Raw genomic sequence first — 11,521 nt, forward strand, 5'->3', positions numbered from 1 at the left:
TTTTTGCCTCTCTCCTTTTCACAGCTATTTGTAAGGCCTCCCCAGACAGCCATTTTGCTTTTTTGCATTTCTTTTCCATGGGGATGGTCTTGATCCCTGTCTCCTGTACAATGTCACGAACTTCATTCCATAGTTCATCAGGCACTCATCTATCAGATCTAGGCCCTTAAATCTATTTCTCACTTCCACTGTATAATCATAAGGGATTTGATTTAGGTCATACCTGAATGGTCTAGCGGTTTTCCCTACTTTCTTCAATTTGGTAATAAGGATTTCATGATCTGAGCCACAGTCAGCTCCTGGTCTTGTTTTGGTCGACTGTATAGAGCTTCTCCATCCTTGGCTGCAAAGAATATAATCAATCTGAGTTCAGTGTTGACCATCTGGTGATGTCCATGTGTAGAGTCTTCTCTTGTGTTGTTGGAAGAGGGTGTTTGCTATGACCAGTGCGTTCTCTTGGCAAAACTCTATTAGCCTTTGCCCTGCTTCATTCCTCATTCCAAGGCCAAATCTGCCTGTTACTCCAGGTGTTTCTTGACTTCCTACTTTTGCATTCCAGTCCCCTATAATGAAAAGGACATCTTTTTTGGGTGTTAGTTCTAAAAGGTCTTGTAGGTCTTCATAAAACCATTCAACTTCAGCTTCTTCAGCATTACTGGTTGGGGCATAGACTTGGATAACTGTGATATTGAATGATTTGCCTTGGAGACGAACAGAGATCATTCTGTCGTTTTTGAGATTGCATCCAAGTACTGCATTTCGGACTCTTCTGTTGACTATGATGGCTACTCCATTTCTTCTGAGGGATTCCTGCCCGCAGTAGTAGATGTAATGGTCATCTGAGTTAAATTCACCCATTTCAGTCCATTTTAGTTCGCTGATTCCTAGAATGTCGACGTTCACCCTTGCCATCTCTTGTTTGACCACTTCCAATTTGCCTTGATTCATGGACCTGACATTCCAGGTTCCTATGCAATATTGCTCTTCACAGCATCGGATCTTGCTTCTATCACCAGTCACATGCACAACTGGGTATTGTTTTTGCTTTGGCTCCATCCCTTCATTCTTTCTGGAGTTACTTCTCCACTGATCTCCAGTAGCATATTGGGCACCTAATGACCTGGGGAGTTCCTCTTTTGGTATCCTATCATTTTGCCTTTTCATACTGTTCATGGGGTTCTCAAGGCAAGAATACTGAAGTGGCTTGCCATTCCCTTCTCCAGTGGACCACGTTCTGTCAGACCTCTCCACCATGACCCGCCTGCTGAGCCACAAAGGAAGCCCTAGGGTGGCCTTAGGTGGTTGATTAGTTCAGTTCAGTCGCTCAATCGTGTCCAACTCTTTGTGACCCCATGAATCGCAGCACGCCAGGCCTCCCTGTCCATCACCAACTTCCGGAGTTCACTCAAAGTCTTGTGCATCGAGTCAGAGATGCCATCCAGCCATCTCATCCTCTGTCGTCCCCTTCTCCTCCTGCCCCCAATCCCTCCCAGCATCAGAGTCTTTTCCAATGAGTCAGCAACCATGAGGTGGCCAAAGTATTGGAGTTTTAGCTTTAGCATCATTCCTCCCAAAGAAATCCCAGGGCTGATCTCCTTTAGAATGGACTGGTTGGATTGCCTTGCAGTCCAAGGGACACTCAAGAGTCTTCTCCAACACCACAGTTCAAAAGCATCAATTCTTCGGCACTCAGCTTTCTTCACAGTCCAACTCTCACATCCATACATGACCACAGGAAAAAACATAGCCTTGACTAGACGGACCTTAGTTGGCAAAGTAATGTCTCTGCTTTTTAATATGCTGTCTAGGTTGGTCATAACTTTCCTTCCAAGGAGTAAGCGTATTTTAATTTCATGGCTGCAATCACCATCTGCAGTGAGTTCGGATCCCCCAAAAATAAAGTCAGCCACTGTTTCCCCATCTATTTCCCCTGAAGTGATGGGACCAGAGGCCATGATCTTTGTTTTCTGAATGTTGAGCTTTAAGCCAACGTTTTCACTCTCTTCTTTCACTTTCATCAAGAGTCTCTTTAGTTCCTCTTCACTTTCTGCCATAAGGGTGGTGTCATCTGCATATCTGAGGTTATTGATATTTCTCCCGGCAATCTTGATTCCAGCTTGTGCTTCCTCCAGCCCAGCGTTTCTCATGATGTTCTCTGCTGCTACTGCTAAGTCGCTTCAGTCGTGTCCAACTCTGTGCAACCCCATAGATGGCAGCCCGCCAGGCTCCGCCATCACTGGGATTCTCTAGGCAGGAATACTGGAGTGGGTTGCCATTTCCTTCTCCAATGCAATCAAAGTGAAGTCGCTTAGTCATGTCCGACTCTTTGAGACCCCATGGACTGCAGCCTACCAGGCTCCTCCATCCATGGGATTTTCCAGGTAAGAGTACTGGAGTGGGGTGCCATTGCCTTCCCCTGATGTACTCTGCATAGAAGTTAAATAAGCAGGGTGACAATATACAGCCTTGACACACTCCTTTTCCTATTTGGAACCAGTCTCTTGTTCATGCCCAGTTCTAATTGTTGCTTCCTGACCTGCATACAGGTTCCTCAAGAGGCAGGTCAGGTGGTCTGTTATTCCCATCTCTCTCAGAATTTTCCACAGTTTGTTGTGATCCACACAGTCAAAGGCTTTGGCATTGTCAATAAAGCAGAAATAGATGTTAGGTGGTTGATTAGGGTGCGTAGTTTTACCTAATTCAGGGTCAGGGAGCTAGCTCGTTCAGATCAGGATGCTCAGGACAGCGGTTGTTGTGGGGCACGGTCCTGTGACCTCGGTGTGACCTGGGGGCATGCGGGGGCCTCACTGGCTGAACGCCTGCTCGTGGGTTTCGCAGCGGGCTGGCCTCCGCCCCGTTCCGGCCCTTCTTCCAGGCTGCCTCTGAGGAAACCCGCTGGGGAGGAAGGTGCCCTCTGGTTCTCTCCTGCCCTGCACGGGCGGCCACGGTTGCTTTGCAGAGTTCCCAGGCAGCACACGGCACACGCCCCGTGTCGCACGAAGGCCCGTGTCGCGGTGCTCCGCAGCCGCCGCGCGCCTCACAGCCGCAGGCCTCGTTGGTGGTGCCCCGGCTCAAGCAGGCCTCTTGAGACGCCTCTCCGGCGAGTGTCTGCCCTGGCACGTCTGCATTTCGGGCTTCCTCACTGTTACCGCATCTGTTAGGTTGGTTATGTTGTTATGATGAATAACCGACATTTGTTATTGAAGAATCTAAGCTACTCCATTTTGTTAACAGGAAAACTCCATTTTGTAAGGCTCCGGGAAAAGAGCCTTTGGAAATCCCCTGACCTCACCCCACCACCCACGAGCCAATCGGACCCCAGACCAGAATCTCCTGACTTAACCTTCAGGAGCTTGTGGTCTACCTAGGTAATAGGGACCAATCAGAAACCAGCACACAACCCTTCGAAAGAAAGTGACCGATCAGACGTCCCCTACCTAGAAATTCTGTTTTTCATGAACACTCCCTGTATAAGCAATGTAATCCAAAACCTGGGGCTCCTCCCTATAGCCGCTGCATCGGTAACGGTGGGAGCCCCAGCTCGAGCTTGGTAATAAAGACTCTTGCTTTTGCATCGGATATCGGCTCCCTGGTGGTCAATGGGAGATTTTGCGACTTGGGCATAACATTATGATGAATCTGATGTTATACCATGACTCACTGAAGAATCAGGTAATTATTAGCCCTTTCTAGCAATAAAGCGTTTTTAATTAAGGAGTGTGTGCTAAGCTTTAGATGCAGCACTGCTCAAGAGCTAACTGACCACAGCATCCTGTGAGTATGACTTTTATATGCGTGGGAAACCAGAACCTTCACACGAACTTGCTTTCTCGCAGTCTCAGCACCACACCATTCCAGAGGCATGTCTGCGTGTATTTTGTGCCTTGACAAATGGTTGGGAAACTTTTTTTTTTTTAATCTAGGAAAAGATGTGAGAAAAGAAGCCTGATTGATGTATGTTTCTCTCATCTTTCTGCTGGTCTTATAAAAGAAAAATGTTGAAGTGAACGCTTGTTAAAAATGGTGATGGGGCTCAGGACCGGCCCCCAAAACGTGCCATTTGTGCACATTGATTATTTCCAAGCAGGGTGTTCTGACCCGCCTTCATCCCCTGAAAGCAGGAGACAGTCTCCACGGAAAGGGCCCCCGTGCCTGGAGGAAGACAGGTGGGGACTCACAGACAAACCTTGGCTCTTCCTCACGAGCTAACTCCCATGGCTCGAGCTCTTTGGCCTTGTCAGCTTTTTCACAAATCATTCTTTGTCTAAAAAGAATAACAGCTACCTGCTTTGGTCCCTTCTTTGAGTCTCATATTTTTCTGGGCTCCTGTACATACAAATTAAATGTTTTCTCCAGTTCATCTGTCTTACATCAATTTAATTATGAGATGAGCCAGAGAAGGGAAAGCGGCCTGCCTGCAAGGCGAGGCCTGAGCTCAACTGCAGGACCGAGCTCAGCTCTGAAGGTGCAGCAGAGGCTGCAGAAGGTTCACAGGTGAAGAGCAGGGGTGTCAGTGGATGGGGATGACTGCGGGGACGCTGACGGGAACTCGGGTGGAGGCGTCTCGATGCACTGAGGTCGCCCCGGCAGGCAGAGGGTCAGTGCGCGGTCCCGGAGGCAGCTTCACCTCCCCGGAGGAGCTGGTCACAGGGCAGGAAGCAGGCCAGGGATGCGGGAGGCCCAGGGCTTTGGGGTGTGGAGCGGAGGGACTCAGCACACTATAGCACCTCCAGCGTGAGGAAAGCCAACTCCTGCCAAGTGAAATGGGGTCCCGGGTGTGGGGTGGTCCTTCCTGGGACAGGAGAGGCAGAGCAGGTGACCCGGGCGCACCCAGGTCAGTGCGCACATGGCCTCGTTTGTCCCCGGAGTCAGGACCTCCGAATGCACTTTAAGCGAGGCCAGGCACCCCAGGGTTTTTCTTATGGAGATGTTTTCTTAAGCTATGTTAATGTACCATGCATTTCCCCTAGACTGTCTTCAAATCAGTCCCCACCCCCAACCAAGACTCAGAACTTGACAAACCTGTTTTACTCATGCAAATATTCTCTTAAGCTATGTTAATCAGACTATTTGCTTGGAAACCTGCCTTTCTTCAAGATTCATATCAATAGTTTTATGGCCTGGGAAGACTCACCGGGTGCCAAGTTATCTCAAAATGCATGTTGTGGGTGAGGGGCCTGGTGCCACTCTGAGTTTTGAGACATCTCCGTTCTCTAATTAACAGCTTGCTGATAGGTATATAACACGCTGCTAAAGGCTAACAGAGGGCACTCTTTCTGCCCTCTTCTCATGTCTGTGTCAGAAGCTGTCTTTATCTCTTTTATACTTTAATAAAACTATCACACAAAAGCTCCAAGTGACCAAGCCTCGTCATGGGCCCCGGATCGAATTCCTTTCCTCCGGAGGCCAAGAATGCTGGTGTCTTTCGTGGTTTAGCAACAACCTTTCAAAACCACACACCGACTGGCCTGTGCAGGCTGAGGGCAGCCCCCAGAAGGGCAGGCGAGGCACCCCGGGCTGGGCAGGCTAGGTCAGCAAGCATCACAGCAGAAGTGCAGGCACCCAAACCACTGAGCCATGAACCCGTGTTTGTAATGTGGTTAGAGATCAGAGCCCGCCCATGCTCCACAGCGATGAGGGGCCCGCGCAGCAACGAAGACCCAGGACAGCCAAAAAAAAAAAAAAAAAAAAAAATTAAACCCCAAGCACCAATAAACACATTTAAAAGGTTTAAAAAAACCCTCAGAATTTAATGAAGAAAACTCAGGATTTACTGTAAGTGCCTCTCACAACTCTTGAGGGTACCTGATGTTGGTTAAAATGTACAGCTTGAGTATAATAGGGGCAGCTCTGCCCAACAAACCGTCCAGGTGGACAGCGGCCCAGGCTGGAATTGTTCAAGGGGAGAGGGTGGGCGGCTCGGCCACGCGCAGGCCCCGCCCCTCGAGGCCCCGCCCCCGCGCAGGCCCCGCCCCTCGGCCCTCTGTCCAGCAGGTCCCGCCCCCTCGCAGGCTCCGGAACTCCGCGCTCCTTCCAGCGGCCCAGCCGTTGCGCCGCGAGCCTCCCTCACGGGCTGAGTAGGAAGCGGGAAGACGTCTTCCTTCCGCTTCAAACCTGCTTTTTCGGGCACCCCCGCCCCTGCCCTGCGGGCCCAGGTGTGAGGGAGGGGCCGACGCGGACATTTCCTCCAGGCCCCGCGCAGCCCCTGGCACGAGTCTAGCCTGGCCTTCTGACCCTGGGGGTAGCTCCGCCCCAGGTAACGGCCATTCCCATTAAACGCCCATCCGGTGTACAGTCTGCCGCCGGGTCTCCTGCGGCTGGGAGGGGGCTCTGTCTCGGCCCAACCGCTCGCCTCCGGGCTCTCCCCACACCCAGCCCTCGTCCGGACCCCCGCCCTCCCCAGTGTCCCCGCCCTCCCACTGGGCCGTGAACCCACGGTAGGCTTGCGTTCCCACTGGCCAGTGTGCGTCCCCGGGTGAGGGCGGCCTCACTGCATCCCTGAGCGTCCAGAGTGGGGGTGGCGGTCCGAAGAGCGAGGGCGGAGTGGGTCGGAGAGGGTGGCTTTGCTGAGACCGTTTGTCTCAGGTGGTAACTAGACTGGGCTAAGGGATGCCCAGAAAACTAGTGAAACTTTCCGGTTGTGTCTGTCCTGGTGTTTCAGAACAGATTAGCATTTGAATCTGGGGGCTCTGGAAGGAGGATGAAAGTGAAAGTCACTCACTTTCTGTGACCCCCATGGGCTGTATAGTCCATGGAATTCTCCAGGCCAGAATGCTGGAGTTGGGTAGCCTATCCCTTCTCCAGGGAATCTTCCTGACCCAGGGATCGATCCCACGTCTCCTGCATTGTGGGCAGATTCTTTACCAGCTGAGCTATGGGGGAAGCTCGGAATGGGGTTAACCCTCATCAGTCCTTTACCCAGTCCTACAAGGGCCTGGATAGAGCAACAAGGCAGGGAGTGGGGAGGGGGCTTCAGGGTTTGACGGGGTGGGGGTGGAGGATGGAACTTCTTTTCTTAGCCTGGACTTCTGTCTCCTAAAATTGGCTCTGGTTCTCTGGGGTCGCAGGCCTTTGGACTCAGACGGGGACTTATAGCTGCCCTCGTTCTCTGGTCTCTGGGTTTCCTGGGCCTCTAGCTGGCAGAGGGCAGGGCAGCTCTGGGACTTCTCAGCTTCCATCATCATGTGAGCCAGTCCTACCTAAGAATCTCTTTCTAGATGTATGTGGCTATAATTAAATGATGCTTGGCTCCTTGGAAGAAAAGCTATGACCAACCTAGACAGCATATCAAAAAGCAGAAACGATTTTGCCAACAAAGGTCCGTATAGTCAAAGATATGGTTTTTCCAGTGGTCATGTATGGATGTGAGAGTTGAACTATAAAGAAAGCTGAGCGCCAAAGAATCGATGCTTTTGAACTGTGGTGTTGGAGAAGACTCTCCAGTCTTGGACAGATAGGAGCTCCAACCAGTCAATCCTAAAGGAAATCAATCCTGAATATTCATTGGAAAGACTGATGCTGAGGCTGAAACTCTAATACTTTGGCCACCTGATGTGAAGAACTGACTCATTTGAAAACCCTGATGCTGGGCAAGATTGAAGGCAGGAGGAGAAGGGGACGACAGAGGATGATATGGTTGGATGGCATCACCCATGCGATGGATGTAAGTTTGAGTAAGCTCCAGTAGTTGGTGATGGAGAGGGAAGCCTGGTGTGCTGCAGTCCATGGGGTCACAAATAGTCGGACATGACTGAGCAACTGAACTGACATTTTGGGGTGACCGTTTAGCTTCATAAGCTCAGATATCAAAACTTCTCCTCAGATTTGGGAGGTTTTCGGTCATTATTTTTTAAAATATGCTTTCTGACCTCTTTGTCTTCTTCTGAGACGCCAGTACTTCTTAGATTGTTTTTCTTAATCTAAGGCAGTTAAAATAATTCACAGGACTTTCATTGTTCATTCTTATATCTTCTCCTTTGAATAATTTCAAGGTTTTGTCTGCTACTTCACAACTTCTTCCTCTTGGTTCATTCTGCTGTTAATGTTGTCCATTGCATTTTAAATAATTTCATCCATTGTATTCTTCAGCCTAAGAATTTCTACATAATTCTTTTTTTTTTTAAATGATTTTTCTCGCAGTAGAACGTCTTATTTGTTCACGTGTTGTTTTCCTAATTTGGTGAATTGTCCTGTTTTTTTTTTTTTTTTTTGTAATTTACTGAGCTTCCTTAAAACAGCTATTTTGAATTATTTATTGGGTAAATGGCAGATTTCCATTTCTCTGCGGTCAGTTATTAGACAGTTACTGTGTTCCACTGACGGGGTCATATTCCTTAAATTTTCTTAACGCTTTTTTTTTTTTTAACTAAAGCATAGTTGGTATACAGTATTATACTAGTTCGGAGTGTACCGCAGAGTGATTCAGCATTTTTGTGGATTATGAACTGACCATCATGATACGTGCAGGGGCCTTCTGTCATCACAGGGTCCTATGCTGTGCACTGCCTCCCTGTGACCTTTATTTGAGAACTGGACCTCGATTTTTCATAGTCCTCGAAGCCCTGCGTTGCCGCCTTCACACCGGAACAGTGACCTCTTCCCGGCTGACTGCAGGAGAGAAGCGCCCTCTGGGGCCGTGCTGGGAACGCTCACCTGTTGCTGCGCGGGCGCCGGCTCCACGCCGCCCCTTGTGGCGAGCGCGGCGCTCGGTCCGGAGGGCCCGGCTGCGCGCGGACCGCCCGGCGCCCCTGGGCCCGCGCGGCCGGCCGGTCGCGGGTCTCGCGCAGGCCGTTCCCGCCCAGGCTCCCCGTCGCGCCCGCGCGCGCGCGCCCGGCCGTCGGCGCATGCGCGCGGAGGCGGGGCGCGCCTTCCCGGAGAAGCCCGCTGGCGGCGGGGAAGAGGTTTCCACGGGAGCCTGCGGGCGCTGAAGGCAGGCTTGCGCCGCGAAACCGCCGTCTTTCAGGGCCCGGTCGCCAGGTTCTTTTTTGGATCAGAGATGCGGGGAGGTGAGGAGAGAGTAAGAAGACTAAGCCGTCTTCGCCAGAATGGCTCGCCTCAGGCAGGAGGTGTGTTCGCCTCTCTTCCTCACGCTCCTTCACAGGTGGGCGGCTCAGGTCACTCCCTCAGGCCGGCCCTTCTGTTTCTTTATAAAAATAAAGAAGGGTTCAAGTCACCGGAGCAGAGCCGGTGTAAATTAAAATGAACCTTTCCTGGTTCCCTTTAGTCCTGAAGTGCCACCGTGGGGGTTGGGGGTCGACATGGCAAGAGTTGGACTCTGAGCCGCCTCAGTGCGTCCGGTGTCTGGTGTTTTGGGCGGCCCCGCGCTGGCCGCCGCCGCTGGACTCCGGGCCTTCCGCAGAGGCTGGCTGGTCTGGGGGCAGTCGTTCAAATCGGTTTTCTTTGGGGGAAGAGAGTAGAAATCTGCTCCACCATTCTGACGATGTTGCTCCTCTGCCTGTGATTTTTTGTTGAAAACGACGGTTGAGTGCAGTGATGCGGCAACTTGGAAATAAGGTTCCTGCTCTTTCCCACGCTTGCCGTCCGCTGACACTGTTTTCGTGCTTCTGACTGTTGTGGGCCGTCTCCAGGATGAGGACCAGCCTGAGGTGTACGCTTCAAGCCTTCTAAGGTCTTCCCTGAATCCTGGCTTATGCGGTCACTTCCTATTTTCCCCTTATATACGCTTGTTTTTTAGTTACTGTCCAGTGTCCTTTATGCAAGGCAGGCCAAATGCTAAAGAACTCTCTGTTTGGCCAGCCACAGGATTCTTGGTTGACAAATTTTTCCTTCAGTGCTTTGAATAAGTCAACCCACTGTCTCCTGGTCTCCCAAGCTTTCTAATGATGAGTTTGCTGCTGACCTTACTGGGGTAAATATGATGAGGTGGTCTTTTTCAGGAAGGCCATTAACAAGAGCCTCCAGAGACTTTTCTTGCAAAGTCCAGAGCATCAGGGTCTTGAAAGCTCCTCCAGGTGATTGACACTGAAGTAACATTGTTCCTTGTCACGGAGTATGTGAGAGGAGACACGACTGACTGTTTACTGGACGGTGGCTGCTGGGCAGATGAGGCGGCCAAGGCCTGTCCCAGCAGCTGGTGCCTGCTGGGCAGTGCTCCCACCAGAAGGTGTCACCTGCAGACGAGACCCGAGGCCAGAGACCCTCTTCTTGATGCTGAGCTGAGTATAAGAATCACAGACTTTCCCACTCAGTCAGCACCTTCTGTGATGGCCACTCACCTGGACGCGTGGAGCCTGGGAGTGGTTCTGTACTTGTGGGGCCTGGGTCCCTGCCCTTCATGGGACCGGACTTCTGGGAGCTGCAGCAGCGAATCCTGAGTGGACAACACCATGTTCCCACTTTCTCCCTCTCTTGAGATAGAAGAATCTCTCTGAAACGATAACCCTTGACCCCGATGACAGAGGGGTCACTTGAAGTGACCCATGAGGCATCTGTGAGTGAACGTGGGCCAGGAGGAGCTGCTCGGGCCATCCAGTGAGCTGCCCTGTGACGAGGACTCCCCGGGTGACAGAGGTGATGACCGTGGGCTTGGGGGTGCGGCCACAGGCAGGATTCATCCTGTCACTCTGAGGCCCTCCCCTTCTGCTGACCTCAGCATGGGTTGAGCCCCTTGGGCCCTGAGGTGGGAGGACAGTTCTGTGAGGGGGAGGGGCAGCAGCCTGGGGGGCCAGCGGTCCACGCTCCCAGCTTGGGTGAGGCCCTGGGGCTCCCCCTCCACCAGCAGGCCTGGGCCCCCAGAGGCTCTGGCTGCCCTGGGTGTGTTGTCCTCCAGGAGCTCCCCCATGCTGGGCAGCCCGAGTCCCAGCCCCCCTCCGGCCACAGCCAAAGGCAGCAGGGGCGGCTGGGAGATTCTAGAACTTAACTTGAAAACATTTGTGTTGCAGACTGGCCAGCTGGAAGCCTGACCACAGAGTGAGCCCAGGGTAATTCCTCATGGCTGGCGAAGCGGGAAGGTCAGGCCACACCTCGTGCATTGAAGCAGAGGGCAGGATGATGCTGAACCCTGGGCCCCTGGAGGCCAGGGCTGGGTGCACACAGCCCAGCCCGAGGTTGGGGCGGTGCCGGCAGTGTGCGCTGTGTGTGCCTGATGCCTGTGGAGAGGATGTGGTCCAGGGGAACACAGGGGTGTTCTCTGCCTTGGATTTACATTAGGAGGGTGGCTCGCACCGCCGCGGCCTTCAGAAGCATCGTATCTGGATTACCTGGCCAGCTCAGAGGACGGTCTGGTGCTGCCTGGGAACTAGAGGAGAGGCTGCCCTGACACAGGCCCACCTGGGTCGGGGCTGGACTGTCAGAGGCTGGACGGCCTTTCCTGCAGCACGTCTCCCCTCCCCCACTCTTCCGAGTCGGGGAGGGGACGGTCCTTTTAAAGCACCGGGAATAAACATGATGCCCCAGGAAGCTGTGTCACAGACACTCTGTTTTGCCTCCCCCTGCACGGAACCTGGGCCGTGCATGCTCCAGTTAGAGACGCGTGTAGCCAAGTGGTCCTTGGAATTAATCA

The sequence above is a fragment of the Oryx dammah genome, unplaced genomic scaffold, assembly GCF_014754425.2.
Source record: "Oryx dammah isolate SB20612 unplaced genomic scaffold, SCBI_Odam_1.1 HiC_scaffold_17, whole genome shotgun sequence".
NCBI lineage: Eukaryota > Metazoa > Chordata > Mammalia > Artiodactyla > Bovidae > Oryx > Oryx dammah.